Source organism: Procambarus clarkii, chromosome 8 (genome assembly GCF_040958095.1).
Source record: "Procambarus clarkii isolate CNS0578487 chromosome 8, FALCON_Pclarkii_2.0, whole genome shotgun sequence".
Taxonomy (NCBI): domain Eukaryota; kingdom Metazoa; phylum Arthropoda; class Malacostraca; order Decapoda; family Cambaridae; genus Procambarus; species Procambarus clarkii.
The window spans coordinates 15,259,262-15,286,303 of NC_091157.1; the positions used below are offsets into that span (position 1 = coordinate 15,259,262).

At 45.5% G+C, this 27,042-nt stretch overlaps 1 protein-coding gene across 1 annotated transcript in view; it reads right to left on the reverse strand.

Annotated features, from left to right (window-relative positions):
- Positions 1–27,042, reverse strand: part of LOC123759743 (G-protein coupled receptor GRL101) — a 785,517-nt gene that overhangs the window by 437,831 nt on the left and 320,644 nt on the right. The window lies entirely within an intron of this gene.

Sequence of the window (27,042 nt, forward strand, 5' to 3'; positions counted from 1 at the left end):
AATGACTCCCCCGGAACCATCCAAGCATGGCGCAACCTTCTCCTGTTTGGAAACATATGTCTCTCCCTGCAAGGAGAGACAAATCACTAGCTTCCTCAGTCATTATGGCTATAAATAGTTTTCCTAGAGAGGACAACCAGGCACCCCTCCCCACCCGTGCCAAAAACACCCACGGCAGGAAAGGTATCAACAGCAGAACCGAGGCATCAAAAATCAGAGCAACAGTCACCAAGAAAATAGAAGAAGGCAACACAATTAGGGCGATCAGAGTCATCACCAGTGAAGACACAGTTGCCACCAGGGATGCCGATACAGCACAAGCCCTGAGGGGAAAAACACCCACCCAGAGCTCCTCGTGACGACAGTGTTCCCCTAGTCGGTGTCACCAGAGCAGAACCCCTGTGTGTGCTCGAATCCATGGTGCACAAAGCAGCTTTATCCTTCCCACCAGGATCAGCAGGTGGGTTCACAGGACTACGACCTAACCACATCAAACAAATGCTCAACCCTGCACTGGGAGACATTGCACAGGGCCTCCTGGTGGAACTAACTAGATTCACCAACACATGTCTAGCTGGCAACATACCAGAGACCATACGGCCTCTCTTTTTTGGCGCTACCCTCTGTGCCCTGAGGAAAAAAGATGGAGGAATCAGACCGATAGCTGTGGGCAATTCACTCTGGCGTCTCGTCGCTAAGGCTGCAGCTAGAGCAGTTAGTCAGGCAGCAGCCGACATGCTGAAGCCAAAACAGCTTGGGTTTGGCATTCCCCAAGGGTGTGAGGCAGCGGCTCATGCAGCTAGAGCCTACATTGCCAACATTACGAATGAAAAAGCCCTGATAAAGCTGGACTTCAAAAATGCTTTCAATCTGGTTAGAAGGGATGCAGTACTCAGTGTAGTTCATCGCCTTTTTCCTTCCCTCTACCCGTTTGTAAACTCATGCTACAGCAAGAATCTATCTCTGCTTTTTGGAGAACATGAAATTGAATCACAAGAAGGTGTCCAACAAGGTGACCCCCTTGCTCCTTTTCTTTTCTGCCTAGTTATCAAGGAAGTCACCGATAACCTGTCCAGTGAGCTCAACATTTGGTTTTTGGATGATGGTACTCTAGCCGGCTCCCCAGCCTCACTCTTGGACGACATAAGAATAATTCAGGAGCAAGGAGCAAGCCTAGGCCTCACCCTGAACCCTTCCAAGTGCGAAATAACCTCCACCAACCAGCACATAATAGAGCAAATAAAGGTTGTTTTGCCTGACATTCATACAACCAACCCTGAGGACAGCACACTCCTAGGTGCTCCTCTTGGAAGGAATGCCATCGACGAGGTCCTTGGTAAGATCACTGACCTGAAGAGGATGAACGAGAGGATTGAAGACATCGATGCTCATGATGCACTTTACCTCATCACCAGATGCTTGTCCCTCCCCAGGCTGACCTACTTTCTAAGATGTTCGCCATCTTTCAACAATATTAAATTAGAAGAGTATGACAGCTTGTTGAAATCAACACTGGAAAAAGCCCTCAATCTTTCCCTCAGCGACTCACAGTGGAAACAGGCCTCCCTTCCTGTCAGACTCAGGGGCCTTGGCGTGCGCACAGCAACACAAATTGCTGTACCAGCGTTCCTATCCTCTTCAGTGGGGTCTGACAACTTGGTGAAGGAAATCCTACCTGAGCACCTAGTTCAACAGGCAGGGGTGCAAGATCCCAGTTTCACAGACTGCACAACAAAATGGGTTTCTCTCGCAGGACCAGCACCCCAACCACTGCCTTCTGAAGCTCACAAGCAATCCAGCTGGGATCGCCCCATTGCCGACCAAGAAGCTGCAACTTTGCTAGGAGCTGCGACAACACCACATGACACTGCCCGACTTAGAGCTGTAGCAGCTTCCCATGCAGGTGATTTCCTATTAGCAACCCCAATGTCAGCAACCGGCACCCGTCTCACACCGCAGGCCCTCCGAATTGCCGTGGCTCTCCGCCTCGCTGCCCCAATCCACACCGAATACAGGTGTATTTGCGGCGAGGCAGAGGCCGACAGATATGGACGGCATGGCCTTCTTTGCCAAAGGACGGGAGGATGGCATGCAAGACACGGCGAGGTTAATGACATTATTAAGAGAAGCCTTACCACAGCCGGTTGTCCAGCAGAGAGAGAGCCCCGTTACCTAATGTCCCGCAACTCTGATGAGCCTGTCGGTCGCCCAGACGGAATTACGGTGAACCCCTGGAAGAATGGTAGACAGTTGGTGTGGGGCTACACTTGCGTTTCAACTTTAGCCAATACCTATGTTGACTTCAGTGCTACACAAGCAGGAGGAGCTGCCAATCACCGGGAAGCGGCCAAGTCACGTAAATACAGAGACCTTGAGCACCACTACAATTTTGTCCCCATTGCCTCAGAGACACTTGGTGCCTGGGGTAAAAGTGCTGCTAGCTTTTTGAAGGAGTTGGGGTCTAAGTTAATCAAACAACTAGAGACCCTAGAGCTGCCAGTTTTCTTTTTCAGCGCCTTAGTGTGGCAATCCAAAGAGGAAATGCTCACTGCATCCACGGTTCCTGCCCGCCATCTGAGGAGCTGGAGGAGCTGTTCAACTTGTGACAAGCAGCCTTGTACCCTGCATGCAATCAATATTGTAACTTTTTTTTATGTAATGACATTTTCAAATAAAGTTAGATAAATATACACACTTACCAAAAGAATAGGGGTGGTAGGAGAAGAAAATATCAAAGTGTTCAGTGAGGATCCACAAGGTCTTCTCTGAGTACTCTTTATTTTCTTCTCCGAGGCTATGGGTCCCTACACTTGCACCAGAGGTGGTACCCCTTCTAGGTTAAAAAAAAAAAAATTATATATATATATATATATATATGTCGTACCTAGTAGCCAGAACTCACTTCTCAGCCTACTATTCAAGGCCCGATTTGCCTAATAAGCCAAGTTTTCCTGAATTAATATATTTACTATAATTTTTTTCTTATGAAATGATAAAGCAACCCTTTTCTCTATGTATGAGGTCAATTTTTTTTTATTGGAGTTAAAATTAACGTAGATATATGACCGAACCTAACCAACCCTACCTAACCTAACCTAACCTATATTTATAGGTAAGGTTAGGTTAGGTAGCCAAAAAAAGCTAGGTTAGGTTAGGTTAGGTAGGTTAGGTAGACGAAAAAACATTAATTCATGAAAACTTGGCTTATTAGGCAAATCGGGCCCTGAATAGTAGGCTCAGAAGTGCGTTCTGGCTATTAGGTACGACATATATATATATATATATATATATATATATATATATATATATATATATATATATATATATATATATATATATATATATATATATACATATATATATACATATTGGTTTTTCGACTACCAAACCTACCTAACCTAACCAAACCTAACTTTTTCGGCTACCTAACCAAACCTAAGCTATAAAGATAGGTTAGGTTAGGTAGGGTTGGTTAGGTTCGGTCATATATCTACGTTAATTTTAACTCCAATAAAAAAAATTGACCTCATACATAATGAAATGGGTAGCTTTATAATTTCATAAGAAAAAAAATTGAGAAAATATATTAATTCAGGAAAACTTGGCTTATTAGGCAAATCGGGTCTTGCATAGTAGGCTGACAAGTGCGTTCTGGCTACTAGGTACGACATATTATATTATATTATATATATATATATATATATATATATATATATATGTCGTACCTAGTAGCCAGAACACACTTCTCAGCCAACTATTCAAGGCCCAATTTGCCTAATAAGCCAAGTTTTCCTGAATTAATATATTTTCTCAAATTTTTTTCTTATGAAATGATAAAGCTACCCATTTCATTATGTATGAGGTCAAATTTTTTTTATTGGAGTTAAAATTAACGTAGATATATGACCGAACCTAACCAACCCTACCTAACCTAACCTAACCTATCTTTATAGGTTAGGTTAGGTTAGGTAGCCGAAAAAGTTAGGTTAGGTTAGGTTAGGTAGGTTAGGTAGTCGAAAAGCAATTAATTCATGAAAACTTGGCTTATTAGGCAAATCGGGCCTTGCATAGTAGGCTCAGAAGTGAGTTCTGGCTACTAGGTACGACATATATATATATATATATATATATATATATATATATATATATATATATATATATATATATATATATATATATATATATATATATATATATATATGTCGTACCTAGTAGCCAGAACTCACTTCTCAGCCTACTATGCAAGGCCCGATTTGCCTGATAAGCCTAGTTTTCATGAATTAATGTTTTTTCGACAACCTAACCTACCTAACCTAACCTAACCTAACGTTTCCGGCTACCTAACCTAACCTAACCTATAAAGATAGGTTAGGTAGGGTTGGTTAGGTTCGGTCATATATCTACGTTAATTTTAACTCCAATTAAAAAAAAATGACCTCATACATAATGAAATGGGTAGCTTTATCATTTCATAAGAAAAAAATTAGAGAAAATATAATAATTCAGTAAAACTTGGCTTATTAGGCAAATCGGGCCTCGCATAGTAGGCTGAGAAGTGAGTTCTGGCTACTAGGTACGACATATATATATATAAGCAAACAAGCCTGAATGGTCCCCAGGACTATATGCGACTGAAAACTCACACCCCAGAAGTGACTCTTCTGGGGTGTGATATTATATACATATATATATATATATATATATATATATATATATATATATATATATATATATATATATATATATATATATATATATGTGTGTGTGTGTGTATTACCTAATTGTGCTTGCGGGGGTTGAGCTTTGGCTCTTTGGTCCCGCCTCTCAACTGTCAATCAACTGGTAACATACAACTGGTGTGGTGTGTGTGTGTGTGTGTACTCACCTAGTTGTACTCACCTAGTTGTGTTTGCGGGGGTTGAGCTCTGGCTCTTTGGTCCCGCCTCTCAACCGTCAATCAACAGGTGTACAGATTCCTGAGCCTATCGGGCTCTGTCATATCTACACTTGAAACTGTGTATGGAGTGAGCCTCCACCACATCACCCCCTAATGCATTCCATTTGTCAACCACTCTGACACTAAAAAAGTTCTTTCTAATATCTCTGTGGCTCATTTGGGCACTCAGTTTCCACCTGTGTCCCCTTGTGCGTGTTCCCTTTGTGTTAAATAGACTGTCTTTATCTACCCTATCAATCCCCTTCAGAATCTTGAATGTGGTGATCATGTCCCCCCTAACTCTTCTGTCTTCCAGCGAAGTGAGGTTTAATTCCCGTAGTCTCTCCTCGTAGCTCATACCTCTCAGCTCGGGTACTAGTCTGGTGGCAAACCTTTGAACCTTTTCCAGTTTAGTCTTATCCTTGACTAGATATGGACTCCATGCTGGGGCTGCATACTCCAGGATTGGCCTGACATATGTGGTATACAAAGTTCTGAATGATTCTTTACACAAGTTTCTGAATGCCGTTCGTATGTTGGCCAGCCTGGCATATGCCGCTGATGTTATCCGCTTGATATGTGCTGCAGGAGACAGGTCTGGCGTGATATCAACCCCCAAGTCTTTTTCCTTCTCTGACTCCTGAAGAATTTCCTCTCCCAGATGATACCTTGTATCTGGCCTCCTGCTCCCTACACCTATCTTCATTACATTACATTTGGTTGGGTTAAACTCTAACAACCATTTGTTCGACCATTCCTTCAGCTTGTCTAGGTCTTCTTGAAGCCTCAAACAGTCCTCTTCTGTTTTAATCCTTCTCATAATTTTAGCATCGTCCGCAAACATTGAGAGAAATGAATTGATACCCTCCGGGAGATCATTTACATATATCAGAAACAAGATAGGACCGAGTACAGAGCCCTGTGGGACTCCACTGGTGACTTCACGCCAATCGGAGGTCTCACCCCTCACCGTAACTCTCTGCTTCCTATTGCTTAGATACTCCCTTATCCACTGGAGCACCTTACCAGCTACACCTGCCTGTCTCTCCAGCTTATGTACCAGCCTCTTATGCGGTACTGTGTCAAAGGCTTTCCGACAATCCAAGAAAATGCAGTCCGCCCAGCCCTCTCTTTCTTGCTTAATCTGTGTCACCTGATCGTAGAATTCTATCAAGCCTGTAAGGCAAGATTTACCCTCCCTGAATCCATGTTGGCGATTTGTCACGAAGTCCCTTCTCTCCAGATGTGTTACCAGGGTTTTTCTCACGATCTTCTCCATCACCTTGCATGGTATACAAGTCAAGGACACTGGCCTGTAGTTCAGTGCCTCTTGTCTGTCGCCCTTTTTGTATATTGGGACCACATTCGCCGTCTTTCATATTTCTGGTAGGTCTCCCGTCTCTAGTGATTTACTATACACTATGGAGAGTGGCAAGCAAAGTGCCTCTGCACACTCTTTCAGTACCCATGGTGAGATCCCATCTGGACAAACCGCCTTTCTAACATCCAGATCCAGCAGGTGTCTCTTGACCTCCTCTCTCGTAATTTCGAACTCCTCCAAGGCCGCCTGGTTTACCTCCCTTTCTCCTAGCACAGTGACCTCACCCTGTTCTATTGTGAAGACCTCCTGGAACCTCTTGTTGAGTTCCTCACACACCTCTCTGTCATTCTCTGTATACCTGTCCTCGCCTGTTCTAAGTTTCAATACCTGTTCTTTCACTGTTGTTTTCCTTCTGATGTGACTGTGGAGTAGCTTTGGTTCGGTCTTGGCTTTGTTTGCTATATCATTTTCAAAAATTTTCTCTGCTTCTCTTCTCACCCTGACGTACTCATTCCTGGTTCTCTGGTATCTCTCCCTGCTTTCTGGTGTTCTGTTATTCCGGAAGTTCCTCCACGCCTTTTTGTTCAGTTTCTTCGCTTCCATACATGCCCTATTATACCATGGATTCTTTTGTTGCTTCTCGGATTTTTCCCTTTGGGCCGGGATGAACCTGTTTACTGCCTCCTGACACTTTTGGGTAACATAGTCCATCATACCCTGTACAGACTTGTCTCTGAGGTCTGTGTCCCAAGGTACTTCACTTAGGAAACTTCTCATCTGTTCATAATTCCCCTTTCGGTATGCCAGCCTTTTGATTCCTAGTTCTTTTTGGGGGGAGATAAGTCCTAGCTCTACCAGGTACTCAAAGTTCAATACACTGTGGTCACTCATTCCCAAGGGCGCTTCCATCTTAACTTCCCTTATATCCCATTCATTTAGGGTAAATATCAAATCAAGCATTGCTGGTTCATCTTCTCATCTCATTCTTGTTGGCTCTTTGGTATGCTGGCTTAGAAAGTTTCTTGTTGCCACGTCCAGCAGCTTAGCTCTCCATGTTTCTGGTCCTCCATGCGGGTCTCTGTTCTTCCAATCTATCTTCCCATGGTTGAAGTCTCCCATAATTAGTAGTCCAGATCCATTCCTGCTAGCAACAGAAGCTGCTCTTTCTATTATGTTAATGGTGGCCATGTTGTTTCTATCATATTCCTGTCTAGGTCTTCTGTCATTTGGTGGTGGATTATATATGACTGCGACTATAATTTTTTTCCCTCCATTTGTTACAGTACCTGCTATGTAGTCACTGAAACCTTCACAGCCCTGAATATCCATCTCCTCAAAATCCCAGCCTTTTCTTACCAGCAGAGCTACACCACTCCCACCTCTTCCTTCCCTCTCTTTCCGCATAACATAATAGTCCTGTGGAAACACTGCATTTGTTATTGTTTTCGTGATCTTTGTTTCTGTGAGGGCTATTATGTCTGGGTTTTCCTCTAGTACCAGTTCTCCAAGCTCATTGCTTTATTTGTAATTCCATCTATGTTAGTGTACATCGCTTTGAGGCTCACTTTCTTCTGTCCCTTCTCAAATCGCCTCCTTGGTGAGTGTTCTGCTGGTGGGGGAGGCTGTTCCATGGGTGTGAGGACCTGTGAGGTGGGTAACAGGATCTCAGAGGATACTGGAATGAGGGGCGGGGGATCCAGTGAAGGGGGAGGGACAGGGAGGGTATGGGGTGAAAGGGGAGGGAGGACGGGAAGGAAAGGGGGGGAGGGAGGACTCGGGAGGAGGGGAGGGGTAGAAGGGTGGGGATTGGTTGTGGGGGGAGGGAGATTTGGCTGAACTTTTGAGTGGGGGCAGGGAGGGTTTGGGGTAGGGGGGTTTTCTATGCAGAGGAGGGAGGCGGGGTTGTCCTCCCTTCTGGTGTTACTGGGTAGCTGGTTGTGGGTTCCCCCCTCGCCTCTGGGGGTGTTGTGTTGGGAGCTGTGACTTCCTGGTTTTCCCCTCTCGCCCTGCGCCTCTTCCTTGCTTCTGCCGCCACGGCTCTCTCCTCCCTTGTCATGTCTCGCTGGAGGAATACATTTTTTAATTTTCCCACGTTTTTCAGGGAGCTCTTCCTTGATAGGATCCTCTCCTTTGTGTTCTCGTTTGCAAACACTATCTTTATCATTCGGTCTCGGTCTTTGTTGTACCGGCCTAGCCTGAAAACCTTCTCAATGCTATGCTCGGCCCCTTCCATGTCTAGTGCCTTTAGTACTTCATTCACTGCTGCTTTGTCCTTGTCATTCCACTCTGTCCTATTGGTTCCTTCCTGTTCCCTAATACCCACAGCAACCACTGATCTTTTCCTTTCCAGCAGTTGGCTAGTGGAGCGTGCCGCCTCCTGCGAGGTGGCTGCTCCTGCTGCTGTGTGTGTGTTTGTGTGTGTGTGTGAGTGTGTGTGAAGGGAATTCCACATCTGGCTAGAAGAAGGGGACACTTGGCCTCAGAGAAAAAAAAGTAAGTAATTATCAAAAGAAGGCACCAAACCAGGAAGGCTATGTAGCACCATAAAATGTGTGGAATAATCAGAGTGCGCTAGTAAGTAAGTAATTATCAAAAGAAGGCACCAAACCGGGAAGGCTATGTAGCACCATCAAATACGCAAAATAATCAGAGGGCGCTAAATATCACCAAGGATGCCAATACGAGAACAAAAACGCATAAGGCGAACGATATCAAAAGTATCCGAGTCACCAAGAATTCTATCGAGGGACAGGTGACCGCGAGGGGCGGTCGGAAAGCAAGACACACGCTCGTCCTGGAAGTCAGGACATTCAAGAAGGACATGCACGACCGTAAGAGGGACAATGCAACTAGGACAATAAGGAGCAGGGCGGCGCTCCATCAAGTGACCATGGGTTAAGCGAGTATGGCCAATACGCAACCTCGCTAGAGCTGTTTCCCACCGCCGGTTACGGTGGAAGGAGGATGGCCACGAGGAAACACAACATTTAAGAGTACATAGCTTGTTACCAGTAACAGACAACCAAGAAGCCTGCCAACGGGTAAGGACTGAGGAATGGATAACCGGGTAAAAGTCGGAATACGGAATGCCTTTACGAGAGATGGGACAAGAGCGGACAGCTTCCTTAGCGGCAGCATCCGCACGCTCATTTAAAGACACGCCAATATGACTGGGAACCCAACAAAACTCAACCGACTTAAATTTACTGTGAACGATAAACAGCCAATGCTGGATCTCGACAACTACCGGATGAACTGGATTAAAGCACCCGAGAGCCATGAGGGCACTACGAGAGTCAACAACAACCACAAAGGAAGACTGACAACGAGAAAGCAGGAGACGAAGAGCATAGAGAATAGCATAAAGTTCCGCTGTAAAGATGCTAGTCTCCGGAGGCAAGCGACACATATAAGTGCGATCAGGAAAAACAACAGAGTAGCCAACACCGTCCGCTGACTTAGACCCATCGGTGAAGACAGAAACGGAGCGGGAGTGAGAAGAAAAGTGCTCGAGGAAAAGGCGTTTTAGAACTGTAGGAGGGGTAAAAGCTTTAGTGATACGAGTCAAGGATGTACAAAACCGCGGAAGAGGGACCCTCCACGGGGGCAAAGAAGGAACAACACGAGGAGAAACATCAGAAATACGAACGGAAAGAGAATCCTGCAGGCGAGATAACCGGACAGAAAGAGGGAGGTGGTGAAGAGGAACAGGAACCGCAGGAGGGGTAAAAGTTAAAGCACGACAGAGACGAGAGGAAGGATGTTGCAAGGACCGCGCAAGATAGCGAAGACAGTAGCGATCACGGCGGTCCTGGAGAGACAGGAAGCCAGTGTCAACATACAAGCTAAGGACGGGAGTCGAACGAAAGGCACCAGAACTGAGGCGCAACCCAGTATGGTGCAAAGCATCAAGACGGCGAAGAGTAGAAGGAGAAGCAGACGAGTAAGCAGGGCAACCATAATCGAGCTTAGACAGGACGAGAGAGGAATGTAAAGCAAGGAGAGTGCGCCTATCTGCCCCCCAAGAAGTATGGGACAAGACCCGAAGGAGGGTAAGGGACTTAGAGCACTCAACACGGAGGTAAGAGATATGGGGAGACCAAGACAAACGAGTGTCAAGGAATAACCCCAAAAGCTTCGCGGAATCTTTGTATTCAAGGGGATGACCATAAAGTGACAAAGAGGGACGAAGAACAACCCGTTTCCGCGTAAAAGTCATGGCACAAGTCTTAGAAGTAGAGAACTTGAAGCCATGACCTGTGGCCCAAGACGACACGGCATCAATCGCAAGTTGAAGCCGGCGTTGAAGGAGAGGCGAATCATCACCCTGACAACAAAGGGTAAGATCATCGACATAGAGAGCGGAGAAGACACCAGAAGGAAGAGAGGAAAGAAGACCATTGAGGGCAACCAGAAAAAGAGTAGTGCTCAGAACACTACCCTGGGGCACACCTTCGTATTGCTGAAAAGAGGGAGAGAGAGCGGTACCAAGGCGCACCCGAAAGGAACGACGAGAGAGGAAGCTGCGGAGAAAGAGAGGGATATGACCACGAAGGCCAAAAGAATGAAGTTGAGATAGGATATGATAACGCCAAGTGGTGTCGTAAGCCTTTTCTAGGTCAAAAAGGACGGCAACAACGGAGGTCTTCGCAGCAAAAGCAGTACGTATATAGACCTCCAAGTTCACCAGGACATCTGTCGTGCTGCGGCACTTGCGGAAACCAAATTGAGAAGGGGAGAGGAGGTGATGGTCTGCAAACTCTTTGAACGTTAACCATACGTTCAAAGAGTTTGCAGACACAACTTGTGAGAGCAATAGGGCGAAAGTCCTTAGGGGAAGTACCCAGAGACCCCGGTTTGCGAACAGGGAGGACAACGGCATCGAGCCAGTCCTCAGGGACTGACGACGACTCCCAGATCCGATTATACAGACTCAGTAAATACTGAGACGTGCTCGGAGGGAGATGGCGAAGCATCTCATAATGAATACCATCGGAGCCCGCCGCCGTAGAACCGCAGAGGGCCAGGGCAGAACGAAGTTCAGAGAGAGAGAAGGGATCATTATAGGGAAGCTGAAGATGAGTGCAGAAATCTAAAGGACGAGACTCAAGGACAGGTTTACGAAGAAGGAAAGATTGGGGAAGATGAAGACCAGAGCTAACAGAAGAAAAGTGGGAACCCAGTTCGGAAGCGACCTGCAACGGGTCCGCCACAAGAGTATCATGGAGGTGAAGGACCGGTAAAACATCGGGAACGAACTTACCCGCTATCTTGCGGATACGCTTCCAGATCTGGGCCAGAGGGGTTTCGGACGTAATTGTCGAGACATAAGATGCCCAACATTCACGTTTAGCCGTACGGATGGCCCTACGGGCCACCGCACTCGCTTTCCGAAAGAAAAGAAAAGAATCGGTCGTCTGCCTACGGCGGTGCTTCTTTCAGGCTGCACGCTTACAGCGGACAGCCCGAGCACAGTCCGCATTCCACCAGGGAACGCACTTCCGTGGACCCCGAGAGGAAGAGCGAGGAATAGAGCGGAGGGCAGCGTCGAAGACAGTGTCATGAAAAAGGAGGAGAGCGCGAGAGAGGGGCAGAAGGGAGCGGTCAGAGAGAGTAGCACTGAGGGAAAATAGGGTCCAGTCCGCCTTAGCAAACTGCCACCTAGGGAAAGAGAGGGAAGGGCGAAAAGAGAAAAAGGAAACAAGGATGGGGAAATGATCACTTCCATGGAGGTCATCAAGAACCTGCCATGTGAAATCTAAGTAAAGAGAAGAAGAGCAGAGAGAAAGATCAAGACAAGAAAGGGTGCGAGTTCGAGAGTCCAAATGAGTGGGCTCACCAGAATTCAGAAGAGACAGGGAAGAAGAGAGGAGAAACGGCTCAAGGAGGCGACCCCGGGTATTCGTCAGAACGTCACCCCAAAGAGAATGACGACAATTGAAGTCACCCAGCAGGAGCACAGGCTCCGGCAAGGAGTCTAGGAGGTGTTTCAAATCAGGAAGAGAGAGCGGGACACTCGGGGGGAGATAAATGGAACAAACTGTGTACCATTTCCCCACAAAGATACGAGCAGCAGAACAATGGAGAGGCGAAGGAAAAAGTAAAGGAACAAAGGGAACATCAGCCCGAATCAAGAGAGCAGAAGAATTAGAAGCCCCAGCAATGGCTGGGGGGGGGGGAGAGAAAGGAATAGCCACGAAAACGACCAGGACGAGCACCAAGCATCGGCTCCTGGAGACAGACACAAAGGGGCGAAAACCGCGAAACCAGAAGTTGGAGTTCGAGGAAATTGGCGTAATAACCTCGAACGTTCCATTGAAGAATGGACAACGACGAGAAGAGAAAGGACAAAAACAGAGAACAAGGAAGAAACAAAGGCGAAAGACCAACAGAGCACGTTAAAGAATATCAGGGTCGGGATCAGGGTCAGCAAAGTCAGGGTTAGGGGGCATGGGTAAACTGAGCAAAGACGGAGGGAAGGAAACGGGAGAACAGATCAGAGGTGGGCGGGCAGGGTCCGGAGGAGGAGGAGGAGGAGGAGGAGACAACGGAGAGGAGCAGTCAAGGACAGCAGCAGGAAGAGGGGGAGTAGAAAGAGAGGAGCGCACCCCAGCAAGAGCAGCAACCGAAAGGGAAGCAGGGGCCAAAGAAACCTCCATAGCAGGAACAGGGGGCGCAAGCACTGAAACGGGAGGGGAAGGAGCAACAGAGCCAGAAGGAGGAGCTGAGGAAGAAAGCGAAGCCTTCTTACCCGCCGGGGAAGAGGAAGGAGAGGAGCCAGGCTTACGCTTCTGACTTAAAGAGACCGGTGTCCCAGCAACTACGTACCGGGCAACGGATTCCAGTGTCTCAACAGGAGAAGCCGAACGAGAGCACACACGACGGCCGTTAGGAGAGCGATGGACATCCGCCCGCACCGACAGGCGGCGGGGAGAGCCGATAGATGGAGGAAGAGGATGGGAAGGAGGATCGGAGGGGGACGAGGAAGGAGACACAGAAGACACGACAGACCGGGTAGAAGGAAGGGGAACCCCAGACAGAGGACCAGGAGGAGGATCCTTCGGGAGAGAACCCAAAGGGACAGAGGAGGGGGCAGTGGGCGCATCAGGGTCCAAGGCCTGGAAACGGTTGTGAGTCTGAGGAAGGCGGGAAGGACGAGGAGAGGAAGAGCGCAACACGCGAGCATAAGAGATATTAGCATAAGGCGGGAGCCGGCGAACCTGGCGCCTCGCCTCAGGAAAAGATAAACGCCCCCGGTGCTTCAAGTTGAGGACGGCTGCCTCAAGCTTGTAATGGACACACGCAAGGGAGAAGGTAGGATGGGCCTCACCGCAGTTGAGGCAACGAGCCTGGGGAGAAGCGCACTCCGACTTAGAGTGACCTTCGCCACCACACAAAGGACAGAGAGAGACAGTCCCGGAGCAGCGGAGGGCACCATGCCCAAACCAGCACTTGTTGCAGAGCCGAGGAGAAGGAATGTACTCCTGGACAGAGCACCTGGCATCAGCAAGAATGACAGAGGGTGGAAGGATCCTACCATCAAAGGTAATCTTCACAACCCGGAGGGGTTGACGGCGACTACCACGAGGGGGACGAGTAAACGTGTCCACCTGGAGAATAGAATGGCCCTGGGCAGCGAGGATATGTCGAATATCGTCGTGGCAGTCGCGTAGGTCCCGAACACCGGTCGCAACACGGGGCGGGAGCAAAATAGTGCCAACACTGGCATTCAACTGAACGTTCTTCGAGACCCGAACGGGGGTCTCGCCAAGGCAGGATAAGGCAGCCAAGCGGGAAGCAGCATCCTGAGAAGGAGCAGCAACGACACGTGTACCGAGACGAGTGGGGTTGAAAGTAATGGAGGCATCCACGGAATCAATGAGATGTCGATGGAGGGAGAAATCGTCAGGAGGCGCAGAATCAAGAGGGAGGAGATCAAAATATTTGGCCCACGAAGCGGGACCAAACAAGGCTTGATAGGTAGCAGAACTGGAAGGAATCGAGCGAGGGCGGCCGTGACGAAGACGGCGGTGAGAACCCCCAGAGAGAGAGGGGTTAAAAGGCGCAGTAGTTACAACTAGAGAAGGAGCCACGCCAGGGGACGAGGTAGTCACCACTGGGGGCTTGGGGCTCGACCCAACCACAGAGGAGGGAGGGGAGCCAGAGGAAGGAGTCAGAGAGGCCAAAGGAGGAGCAAGGTCGGGGCCCAATGCAGCGGAGGCTACAGAGCCCGGTCTTCCAATACGGACCGACTCGGGGGCTTGGTCGCCCACCCCACGAGCCTGAGAAGGTAAACCAGAAGAAGCCGAAGCAGGGGTAATCATCTTGACGAAAGAAAGAATTCACTCACGAATGTGCCCCCACACCCACCATGGAGCCACAATTAGAGGCAGGACACCCAACAAGAAGCTATCGCCGATCTTGTCGGGGCCTCCTAGGGGTGCGTCGCGAGTATACGCCCCACAAACGCCACCTTAAGAAACCGACAGTCCGTCGAGATCGGGTTCAGTGACGAAGTGGGGATTGACAATAAAAGGTTCCCCTCGCTCTCGACGTCGGGTACTGCAGTTCTACGGGTGCATGAGTATGCCTCCTCAAGCACCCGGGCGTCAAAATAGAAGAAGTCCAAGGGAAGAACCAGAACGAGCAAAAGGTCGGTAGGAAACGGCAAGCAGATAGGAGAAGAGGGGGGAGAAAAACGAAACAGAAGGAAAAGGAAAAGATGCCCAGCAGAATTGGAGAGGACGGCAGCAGGAGCACAAGGCTAGAAAAGGACAGAGGACCGCCCCAAGGAGCATCACACTCCGGCAGCCGCCCACTAAGCCCCCACACGGCGACAACGAGCTGAGCGGGGAGGGGGTCAGAGTGCGCTAAATATCACCCTGGATGACAATAAGAGAACAGAAACGCATAAGGCGAACGATATCAAAAGTATCCGATTCACCAAGAATTCTATCGAGGGACAAGTGACCGTGAGTGACAGTCGGAAAGCAAGAAATATGCTCGTCCTGAAAGTCAGGACATTCAACAAGGAGATGCTCGACTGTAAGAGGGACAAGGCAATTTAGACAATACGTAGCAGAGCAGCGCTCCATTAAGCTACCATGAGTTAAGCGAGTATGGCAATATGCAACCTAGCTAGAGCAGTTTCCCACCGTCGGTTACAGTGGTAGGAGGAAGGCTACAGGGACACACTACTCTTAAGAGTACGCAGTTTGTTACCAAGAACAAAAGACCAACAACCCTGCCAACGGGCAAAGATGGAGGAATGAATAACCGGGTAAAAATCGGAACAAGGAACACCTTTACGGGAAACTGGACAAGAGCTGATAGCTTCTCTAGCTGCAGCATTCGCATGCTCATTTAAAGAAAGACCTATATGGCTGGGAACCCCGAAAAACTCTACGGATTTAAATTTACTAGAGATAAGAAACAGCCAATGTTGAATCTCTATGACTACCGGATGGACAAGATTAAAGGACCCGAGAGACACGAGGGCACTCTGATAGGTTAGGTGGGCAGGAAATTCTCATAAAGTTTCAAAACGTTATGAAAAACGTTAATTTAAAGTGTCCTCTTATAACCTCTGCGCGTACGCCGGATGACTCAAATAGAAAACGGAATAGAACGTCACTTTTGTGAGTCGATTTCATTTCAAATTACGTCCAAATTTGGCCATAGTGCGCATACGAGCGAAAAGTGACGTTATTTTTAAGAGGACGGGTTGCTACAAGAGTCTACGACAGCCACAACGGAGGATTGACAACAAGAAAACAGGAGACGGAGAGCATGGAGAACAGTATAAAGTTCCGCAGTGAAGATGCTAGCTTCCAAAGGGAGGCCACAAATACAAGTGCAGTCAGGAAAAACAACAGAGTAGCCCACACTGTCTACAGACTTAGACCCATCGGTGAAGATGGAAACAGAGTGGGAGTGTGAAGAAATGTGCTCGAGGAAAAGGCTTTTCAGAACCATAGGAGGGGTAAAAGCTTTAGTAATGCGGGTCAAGGATGTAAAAAATTTCGGAAGGGGTACTCTCCATGGGGACAATTAAGGTACAATACGAGGAGAAATATGAGAAAAACGAACTAAAAGAGAGTCCTGTAAACCACAAAAATTAAAACTAAAAGAGTCCTCCAGGAACCACAGGAGGGGTAAAAGTCAAAGCACGACAGAGGCAAGAGGAAGGATTTTGCAACGACCGCGTCAGATAGTGAAGACAGTAGCAATCACGGTGGTCCTGGAGAGATAAGAAGCCAGTGTCAACATACAAGCTGAGTGAGGGAGTCGAACGAAAGGCACCAGAAGCTGTGGCATAACCCAGCATGGTGCAAAGCATCAAGACGGCGAAGAGTAGAGATAGAAGCAGACGAGTAAGCAGGGCAACCATAATCGGGTTTAGACAGGACGAGAGAGGAATATAAAGAGAGAAGCGTGTGCCTATCCACCCCCAAGAAGTATGGGACAAAACCTTTAAGAGGGAAAGGGTCTTAGAGCATTCAGCGTGGAGGTAAGAGATATGGGTCGACCAAGACAAACGGGTGTCAAAGATTAACCCCAAAAGTTTAGCGGAATCCTTGTACGCAAGGGGATCGACCATAAAGAGACAAAGAGGGACGAAGAATGACATGCTTCCGAGTAAAACCTGGTACTAGTCTTAGACGTAGAGAACTTGAAGCCATGAATCAGTGGCCCAAGACGACACAGCATTAATCGCAAGTTGAAGCCGCCATTGAAGGAGAGTCGAATCGTCACCTGGACAGCAAAGGATAAGATCATCAACATAGAGACCGGAGAAAATGCCAGAAGGAAGGGAGGAAAGAAGAAAATTGAGGGCAACTAGAAAAAGAGTGTTGCTCAGAACACTACCTTGGGGTACACCCTCATATTCCCGAAAAGAGGCAGAGTGGCACCAAGCCTCACTCGAAAGGAATGACGGAAGAGGAAACTTTGGCGAAAGAGAGGCAGATTCCCACAAAGGCCAAAAGAATGAAGTTAGGACAGAATAAAATACCGCCAGGTATTTCTGGTCAAAAAGGACAGCAATAATGGAGGTCTTCGCAGCAAAAGCAGTACGAATGTAGACCTCCAAGTTCACCTGGACATCAGTTGTGCTGCGGCACTTGCGAAAGCCAAATTGAGAAGGGGACAGGTGGTGATAGTGTTCTAATAACCACATCAAACAAACGTTAACCATACGTTCAAAGAGCTTGCAGTCACAACTTGTAAAGGCAATAAGGCGGAAGTCCTTAGAAGGAGGTCCCAAGAGACCCTGGTTTCCGAACAGGGAGGACAACGGCATCGAGCAAGTCCTCAGGGACTGACGACAACTCCCAGACCCAATTATACACTCAGTAAATACTGAGACGTGCATGGAGGGAGATGGCGTAGCATCTCATAATGAATGCCATTGGAGCCCGCCGTCATAGAACCGCAGAGGGCCTGGGCAGAATGAAGCTCAGAGAGAAAGAAGGGATTATTATAGGGAAGGCTAAGATGGGAAAAGAAATCCAAAAGACGAGATTCAAGAAGAGGCTTACAAAGATGGAAAGATTGAGGAAGATGAGAACCAGAGCTAACAGAAGAAAAGTGGGAACCCAATTCGGTCGCGACCTGCAACGGGTCCTCCACAATAGTACCATGAAGGTGAAGGACCGGCGAGACATCGGTGACGAACTTACCCGCTATCATGCGGATATGTGTCCAGATCAGCGGTAGAGGAGTTCCGGACGAAATGGTGGAGACATAAGACATCCAACATTCATGTTTAGCAGTACGGATGGTGCAATGGGCCACCACACTTGCCTTCCGAAACAAAAGAAAAGACTCAGCCATCTGCCGGTGGCGGTGTCTCTTCCAGGCTGCACGCTTTCAGCACACAGCACACAGCCCGAGCACTGTCCACATTCCACCAGGGAACGCACTTCCCCGTTCTCCGAGAGGATGAACGAGGACTAGAGCGAAGGGCTGCGTCGAAGACGGTGTCATGAAAGAGGAGGAGGGCCTGAGGGTGAGGCAGAATGGAGAGGTCGGAGATAGTAAGATGGAGGGTAAAGAGGCGCCAGTCGGCCTCGGTAAACCGCCACCTAGAGAAGGAGAGGGGAAGGGTGAAAAGAGAAAAATGTAAGAAAGATGGGGAAATGGTCACTCCTATGGAGGTCATCAAGAACCCGCCATGTGAAATCTAAGTAAAGAGACGACGAACAAAGAGAAAGATCAAGACAGGAAAGGGTGCGAGACCGAGAGTCCAAATGAGTGGGATCAACAGAATTCAGAAGAGACAGGGAAGACGAGAGGATGAACAGTTCAAGAAGGCCATCCCAGGTGTTTGCCAGAACATCACCCCAAAGGGTATGTCGACAATTCAAATAACCCAGCAGGAGAACAGGCTCCGGCAAGGAGTCCAGGTGTTTAAGATCAGGAAGAGAAAGTGGGACATTTGGAGGAAGATAAATGGAACAAACCGTGTACCATATATGTATAAAGATACGGGTAGAAGAACATTGGAGAGGTGATGGAAAAAGTGAGGTGGATGAGAGGAACATCAGAGCAAATCAAGAGAACAGAAGAGTTATGGGCCCCAGCAACAGCTGGAGGGGGGGGAGGGAAGAGAGAAAGGAATAGCCATGGAAGCGACCAGGATGAGCACCAAGCATCGGTTCCTGGAGACAGACACAAAGGGGCGAAAACTTTTAAATCAGAAGTTGGAGTTCAAGGAAATTGGCGTAATATTTACGAATGTTCCAGTGAAGAACAGACATCAACAAAAAGAGAAAGGATAACAATAGAGAACAAGGAAGAAACCAAGGGGAAAAAGGAACAGCACGTTAAAGAAGCCCTGGGTCGGGATCAGCGGGAGGACAGACCAGAGGTGGACGAACAAGGTTCAAAGGAGGAGGAGGAGGAGGAGACAACTGAGAGGGGCAGTCAAGGACAGCAGAAGGAGGAAGAGCAGAAAGAGGGGGAGCGCACCTCAGCAAAAGCAGCAACCGAGATGAAAGCGGGGGCCAAAAAAAAACTCCACAGCATGAACAGGGGATCTACCACCGAAACGGGAGGGGATAGGACGATAGAGTCAGCGATAGGGGCGAAGAAGAAAGCGAAGCCGTCTTACCTGCTGAGGAGGAAGGAGATGAGCCAGGCTTTCGCTTCTGATTCAAAGAAATAGGTGTCCCAACAGCAATGTACTGGGCTACAGACTCGAGCATCTCAATAGGAGAAGAAGAATGAGAGCAAACAACATGATCACCGGGAGAGCGATGGACATCAGCTCGCACAGACAGGCGGCGTGGAGAGCCAAGAGACAGAGGAGAATGACGGGATGGAAGATCAGAGGGAGAGAAGAAAGAAGACACAGGAGACATGACAGACTGGGTAGAAAGAAGTGGAATTCCAGACAGAGAACCAGGAGGGGGACCCTTTGGGACAGAACGTAAAGGAACAGGGGGAGGAGGTGGTGGGCGTGTCTGGGTCTAAGGCCCGGAAACGGTTGTGAGACTAAGGAAGGTGGGAAGGACTAGGAGAGGAAGAGTGCAACACGCGAGCATAAGAGATGCCAGCGAATGGGGGGAGACAATGAACTTGGCACCTCACCTCAGGCAAAGACAAATGGTCCCGGTGCTTCAAGTTGAGAACGGCTGCCTCAAGTTTGTAACATATACATGCGCGGGAGAAGGTAGGGAGGCCTCACCGCAATTGAGGCAGCGGGCATGGGAAGAAGTGCACTCCAACTCAGAGTGACCTTCATCCCCACACATGGGACAGAGAGAGACAGGACTAGAGCATTTGAGGGCACCATGCCCAAATTTCCAGCACTTATTACAGAGCCGAGGAGATGGAATATACTCCTGAACGGAGCATCTGGCACCAGCAAGAATGACAGAGGGCGGAAGGCTCCTACCATTAAAGGTAATCTTCACAACAAGAAGGGGCAGACGGCGACGACCACGAGGGGGACGAAGAAACGTATCCACCTGAAGGACAGCATGACCTTGGGCCTCGAGGATATGTTTGATATCCTCGTGGCAATCCTTTAGGTTTTCGAACACCGGTTGTTCGGAGGGGGCAAAGGCAACCCACACCGGTCCCAGGGAGGTGTCCGTGAGCCCCTTACCACGGCAAGGAGACACCACATAGGGGGCCTCAGAGAAAAGCACACAAAGCTTTAAAGGGGATTTTTAGGTCTCCTCTAATATCGTTTCTATGTTCCTTTTCCCTACCACCCCCTTCCTGTTGTATTTTGTTGTGCTTTATTAGGTATTTAAAGGTTACAAAGTGTACATTAGTTAATACAATGAGTTCTTAAATGCTATGAATCTCTTTGAGCTCCTCCACTTCCGTACAGGAACTGAGAATGCAGCCGGCATTTTCCCTCCAGATCGCCACATTGAGGCGCTGAAAAAAAAATGGCAGCCTTTGGGTCTCTGGTGATGTCAATGAGCCTTGTACCCAGTTCTTTAAAAAATCCCAAGGTACCCCAGGGACCATGCGTCTCGTAATTATTTTCAATTTCATTTTTTACTTTTCCCCTTTTTCAGTACAAATCACTGCTTTTGATCTCTGCTAGTTTAAAGATCTAATTTCAAAGCTTTTTCTCCACTTCTTGTCCGAAACGCTGTGCGTATCAATAGCTTTAGGTTTAGTATATACCAACTATCTAGAAATCTAACATTATATTGTAACCCATTTTGTATATAAGCACTTTTAGAATTAACATTATTATTATTATTATTATTTAATATAATCTACACAGTCCTTGGTAAAAATGAGTTTGATACTGTAAACCATAATTACCTCTTATTTATACATCACCCTTACTGGAATCCGAGGCCTTGTTCAATTATATTCGGTCCTATCCTGTTTCTTATGATTTGCCAAATGTTTCTGACCGTATTAAACCTATTTCAATTGCTGACGATACTACCTTCATCTACTTAGTCCTCAATCCATACACATTAATGTTATAAATAATATATTAAAAGATCCACTCAACGTGAAACCAACTAACTCACTCACCTTAGAAAAGTCGTACTATATTTTATTTGGAAGCAAATCCTCAAATGAAATTCAACTTCAGATAGACAACAGACATCGCAATGAAAATTATTGGAAAGTTCATAGACATGAGACTCAACTTTAGCACCACATATAACATATAATCCAAACAAAAACTGCCATTCTCTCTCTCTGACATCAGATAGTATGTCCCCACTCTTTTCTCCTTTCATTATCTTACATACGGTATCTGTGTATAGGGTACAACTACTACAAATTACCTCAAGCAATCAAAACAATAACAAACTCTGTTTTCAAACAGCACAACATCCTTCTGTTTAAATCCCTACAAACACTATTCTCTTGTGTTTTTTACATGTACAAAATCTTATTTCTAAATACAAATCAGATTTGAAACTTTTCCTTGACAGATATAATAGACCCTATAATCACAAAACTAGAAACAAATATCTCTTTGATATCCCAAAATCTAAATAAATCTATGTAAATACACTAGTCAAAGAAATGGCCTAGTCTATGAAACTCACTCCCTAACGAATGATAAAGCTATTTAACCTATGCCGGTCGGGGAGCGGGTCGGCCGAGCGGACAGCACGCTGGACTTGTGATCCTGTGGTCCCGGGTTCGATCCCGGGCGCCGGCGAGAAACAATGGGCAGAGTTTCTTTCACCCTATGCCCCTGTTACCTAGCAGTAAATAGGTACCTGGGTGTTAGTCAGCTGTCACGGGCAGCTTCCTGGGGGTATAGGCCTGGTCGAGGACCGGGCCGCGGGGACACTAAAGCCCCGAAATCATCTCGAGATAACCTCAAGATATGCCGTATTCAAAAGTAAAGTCAAAAGCTACCTAATTTCATCCGCAGGTCAAACTCGTATTGTATCTTAGTCTACTATTCCCCAATATATGTGCCTGAAACATACAACTTGTCATCAAGTTATGTCAATAATATCAAATTATGCTACATTGTACTGTAACATAATACCAATATACGTCGGTATATATACTATGTTTCTAATCGTTACTATATATACCACCAAAACCGGAGGATGAGTTGATTATTTTTACCATAATTTTTCAGGATAAAAATGAAGAGCAAGATACACAAAATGGTCAAGCACTTATATCCAGAGGCAATCAACAGCAACTTTTTTTGTCAAAGAATCATTCCAGGATGATTCTAATGATAGCAGCGAAAGAGACATAATTATTGTTGATGAAACAAGTCTGAATTCTGCTTATGACACAGAAACATCCATTGACATCTAAGATTGTAAGCAGAACACTTTCTCAGGCAATCGAGGTCGGATTGTCACTCGTAATGAGACCCAACAGAAGACGGAGGACTAAAAACAAATGCTCATTAAAAATGTCATGTTTATCAACACTGTCATTAGTGTAATCCCTCTAAGTTCAGCTGAGGAAGCCTACAAAGCATACTGCAATGGAACAAGGAAAGAGCCCTTAACAGCCCCTGTACTTGTTCGTATTATAAAAGACTTATTCCCAAACGCCACAAAATGCCATCTTGGATATCGTTGAAATCAGCGAATGCATTACCGTAATTTAAAGATGAAGAAAGTTACAGTGCTTAGTAAACCCAGCAGCACTCGTAGAATGACTGCTTATCAACAAAAATGTATATGGCAAGTTCTATTTCATTTGTAACAGGATATTATGAAAATAATTCCTCTGGATATTTATTCTCCTCAAAAAGAACTGAAGACTAAGCTGAAGAATATTAAGAAAACTTAATTTCAGAGAAGAAAACAGTGATAACTGAGACTGACAAAATAAATGATAATGGGAAGAAATGTAATAAAGAGATGGTGATATAATAAAACTCGAAAGTTAAATTTTAAATGAATTTGCGAGAAAATCCACTAGGTAGGTTCGCGAGGGGAAAGGGGGCATGCACAGCTGTGTGCCCTTTGATTACACTAGTGAATGATGATCACACACACACGGACGAATTCCTGTAAGGAACCATTAGTACCAGATCAGTGGAGCCACTCACGTAAAATATTTTTCGTCTATTCTAATTGTTTATTACCTCCTCCACTGGTATGCTATCTTATCTTGAAATCATCTTGAGATGATTTCGAGGCTTAGCGTCTCCGCGGCCCGGTCCTGAACCAGGCCTTCTTTTGTTACACCCAGGCAGCAGCCCGTAGCAGCTGTCTAACTCCCAGGTACCTATTTACTGCTAGGTAACAGGGGCCTCAAAGTGAAAGAACCTCTGACCATTTGTTTCCGCCCAAAAAATGAGATGATTTGATAAAATGCTATGCCCAAGATTACCATCCGGGTGCCGGCGGTTTCAAATAGCTTCGGCTATCACCTCCTAATGTCCGGTCGGGATGTTCAAGTGGATTAAGGCGTCCTGTACATACCAGTTGCGTTGCTCCTGGACTATGGGTTCGAGTCACTTCTGGGGTGTGAGTTTTCAGTTGCATATTGTCCTGGGGACCATTCAGGCTTGTTCGCATTTGTGTTCCTCATGTGTGCCCCAAATAATGAGGTGATTTGGTAAAATACTATGCCCAAGAATACCATCTGGGTACCGGCGAAAGGTTGGTTCAAATATCTTCGGCTATCACCTCCTTATGTCCGGTTGTGATGGTCAAGTGGATTAAGGCGTCCTGTACATACCAGTTGCGTTGCTCCTAGCAGTATGGGTTCGAGTCACTTCTGGGGTGTGAGTTTTCAGTTGCATATTGTCCTGGGGACCATTCAGGCTTGTTCGCATTTGTGTTCCTCATGTATGCCCCAAATAATGAGGTGATTTGGTAAAATACTATGCCCAAGAATACCATCTGGGTACCGGCGAAAGATTGGTTCAATTATCTTCGGCTATCACCTCCTTATGTCCGGTTGTGATGGTCAAGTGGATTAAGGCACCCTGTAAATGCCAGTTGCATTGCTACTGGCAGTATGAGTTCAAGTCACTTCTGGGGGTGTGAGTTTTCTGTTGCATATAGTCCTGGGGACCATTCAGGCTTGTTCGCATATATATATATATATATATATATATATATATATATATATATATATATAATATAATGTATATATATAATATATATATATATATAATTATATATATATATATATATATATATATATATATATATATATATATATATATATATATATATATATATATATATATATATATTATTAAATATGACCGAAAAAGTAAGATTAATAATTCTAACACGAATTTTCTCTATCTTTCGTACATTTCTTTTCACTGTTGGTGGTAATTCAAAAATCAATTCTCCAAAATTAATTTTTAATTCTAGTCTATTAGACTAGAATTTATTTCTAGTCTTATTAGACTAGAAATAAAAAGGAATTTTGGAGAATTGATTTTTTAATTACCACCAACAGAGAAAAGAAATGTACGAAAGATAGAGAAAATTCGTGTTAGAATTATTAATCTTACTTTTTCGGCCATATTTAATAATATATGTCTACAGGAAAGACTGCTACCAAAATATACTAATATATATATTATATATATATATATATATATATATATATATATATATATATATATGGGTATAATATTTTGTAAGTTAAAGGGAAGAATAGAAGTAACTGCAAAGGGCCTATTGGCCCATATTTCTTGATGCTTCTATATTGGTGCGGAGTCTTGAAGTGGGTAGAATATAGTTGTGCATTAATTGGCTGTTGATTGCTGGTGTCGACTTCTTAATGTGTAGTGCCTCGCAGATATCAAGCCGCCTGCTATTGCTGTATCTATCTATGATTTCCGTGGTTTTGTTAAGACTTCTCTGGTGATGGTCTGGTTGTGGGAAGAGATTATATGTTCCTTAATGGAGCCCTGTTGCTTATGCATCGTTAATCGCCTGGAAAGAGATGTTGTTGTCTTGCCTATATACTGAATTCTTTGAGCCTTACAGTCCCCAAGTGGGCATTTGAAGGCATAGACGACATTGGTCTCTTTTAAAGCGTTCTGCTTTGTGTCTGGAGAGTTTCTCATGAGTAGGATGGCCGTTTTCTTGGTTTTATAGTAAATCGTCAATTGTATCTTCTGATTTTTGTCTGTAGGGATAACGTTTCTATTAACAATATCTTTCAGGACTCCTTTCTTCGGTTTTATGAGATGTGGAAAAGAAGTTCCTGTAAAATAGTCTAATAGAGGGAACAGGTGTTGTGTTAGTTGTCTCTTCAGAGGTTGCAAGGCGTTTCACCTTCCTTCTTATGATGTCTTCAACGAAACCATTGGAGAAGCCGTTGTTGACTAGGACTTGCCTTACCCTACAGAGTTCTTCATTGACTTGCTTCCATCCTGAGCTGTGGCTGAGAGCACGGTCGACATAAGCGTTAACGACACTCCTCTTGTACCTGTCTGGGCAGTCACTGTTGGCATTGAGGCACATTCCTATGTTTGTTTCCTTAGTGAAGACTGCAGTGTGGAAACCTCCGCTCCTTTCCATGACTGTTACATCAAGAAAGGGCAGCTTTCCATCCTTCTCCATCTCGTAAGTGAAACACAACACAGAATTCCCCTCAAATGCCTCCTTCAGCTCCTGCAGATGTCTGACATCAGGTACCTGTGTAAAAATGTCGTCAACATACCTGCAGTATATGGCCGGTTTCATGTTCATGTCGACAAAGACCTTTTATTCGATGGTACCCATGTAGAAGTTCGCAAAGCGGACACCTAGGGAAGAATCCATGGCGACCCCATCTACTTGCTTATACATTTTTTTTTTTTTTTGTGATATATACAAGAGTTGTTACATTATGTAACATAATGTGCCCATCCGGGCTCAAGAAGGGTGCCTCTTTAGTACAAGCTTGGAGTAGTTTCCTTAGAATGTTTTCTGGTATTTCAAAAGGAGTACAGGCCGGATCACGATACACTCTGTCCGCTATCATCCCGATTGTTTCATCCACAGGTACATTGGTAAACAGTGTTTCTACGTCCAACGAGGCTCTTATCCCTGTGGCCCGTGTTCCCCGCAGTAAGTCAACAAATTCCTTTGGAGACTTCAGGTTGAAGGCGCAAGGGACATAAGGAGTCAGCAAGCCGTTGAGTCGCTTCGCCAGTCTGTACGTGGGTGTGGGTATCTGGCTGATTATTGGCCGAAGTGGGTTCCCAGGCATATGTGTCTTGACATTTCCATATGCGTATCCAGGTTTATATTCCCTTAAAACAATCTTAGGTGAGATGAAAACAAACTTTGTTTGTTTTCACCTCATCCAAAACTGTTGTAACCTATCACCTCACCCAAATGCAGGTATAAAAAATCGAAGATGTTTAAGCTCTGTTCAGTTATAGTTGTGTGTGTGTAAACTAAAGTCCTTGAAAATGTAATAAGTTTTACGAAACGCACTCAAGTGTCGCGTCAGACTAGAAATAAAAATGAATTTTGGAGAATTGATTTTTCAGTTACCATCAACAGTGAAGAAAAATGTTAGAAACATTGAGAAAATTCGAGTTAGAATTATTAATCTTACTTTTTCGGTCATATTTAATAATATATGTCTACAGGAAAGACTGCTACCAAAATATACTAATATATATATTTATATATATATTTATATATATATATATATATATATATATATATATATATATATATATATATATATATATATATATATATATATATATATTTATATATATATATATATACATATATATATATACATATATTTATATATATATATATATACATATATATATATACATATATATATATATATATATATATATATATATATATATATATATATATAT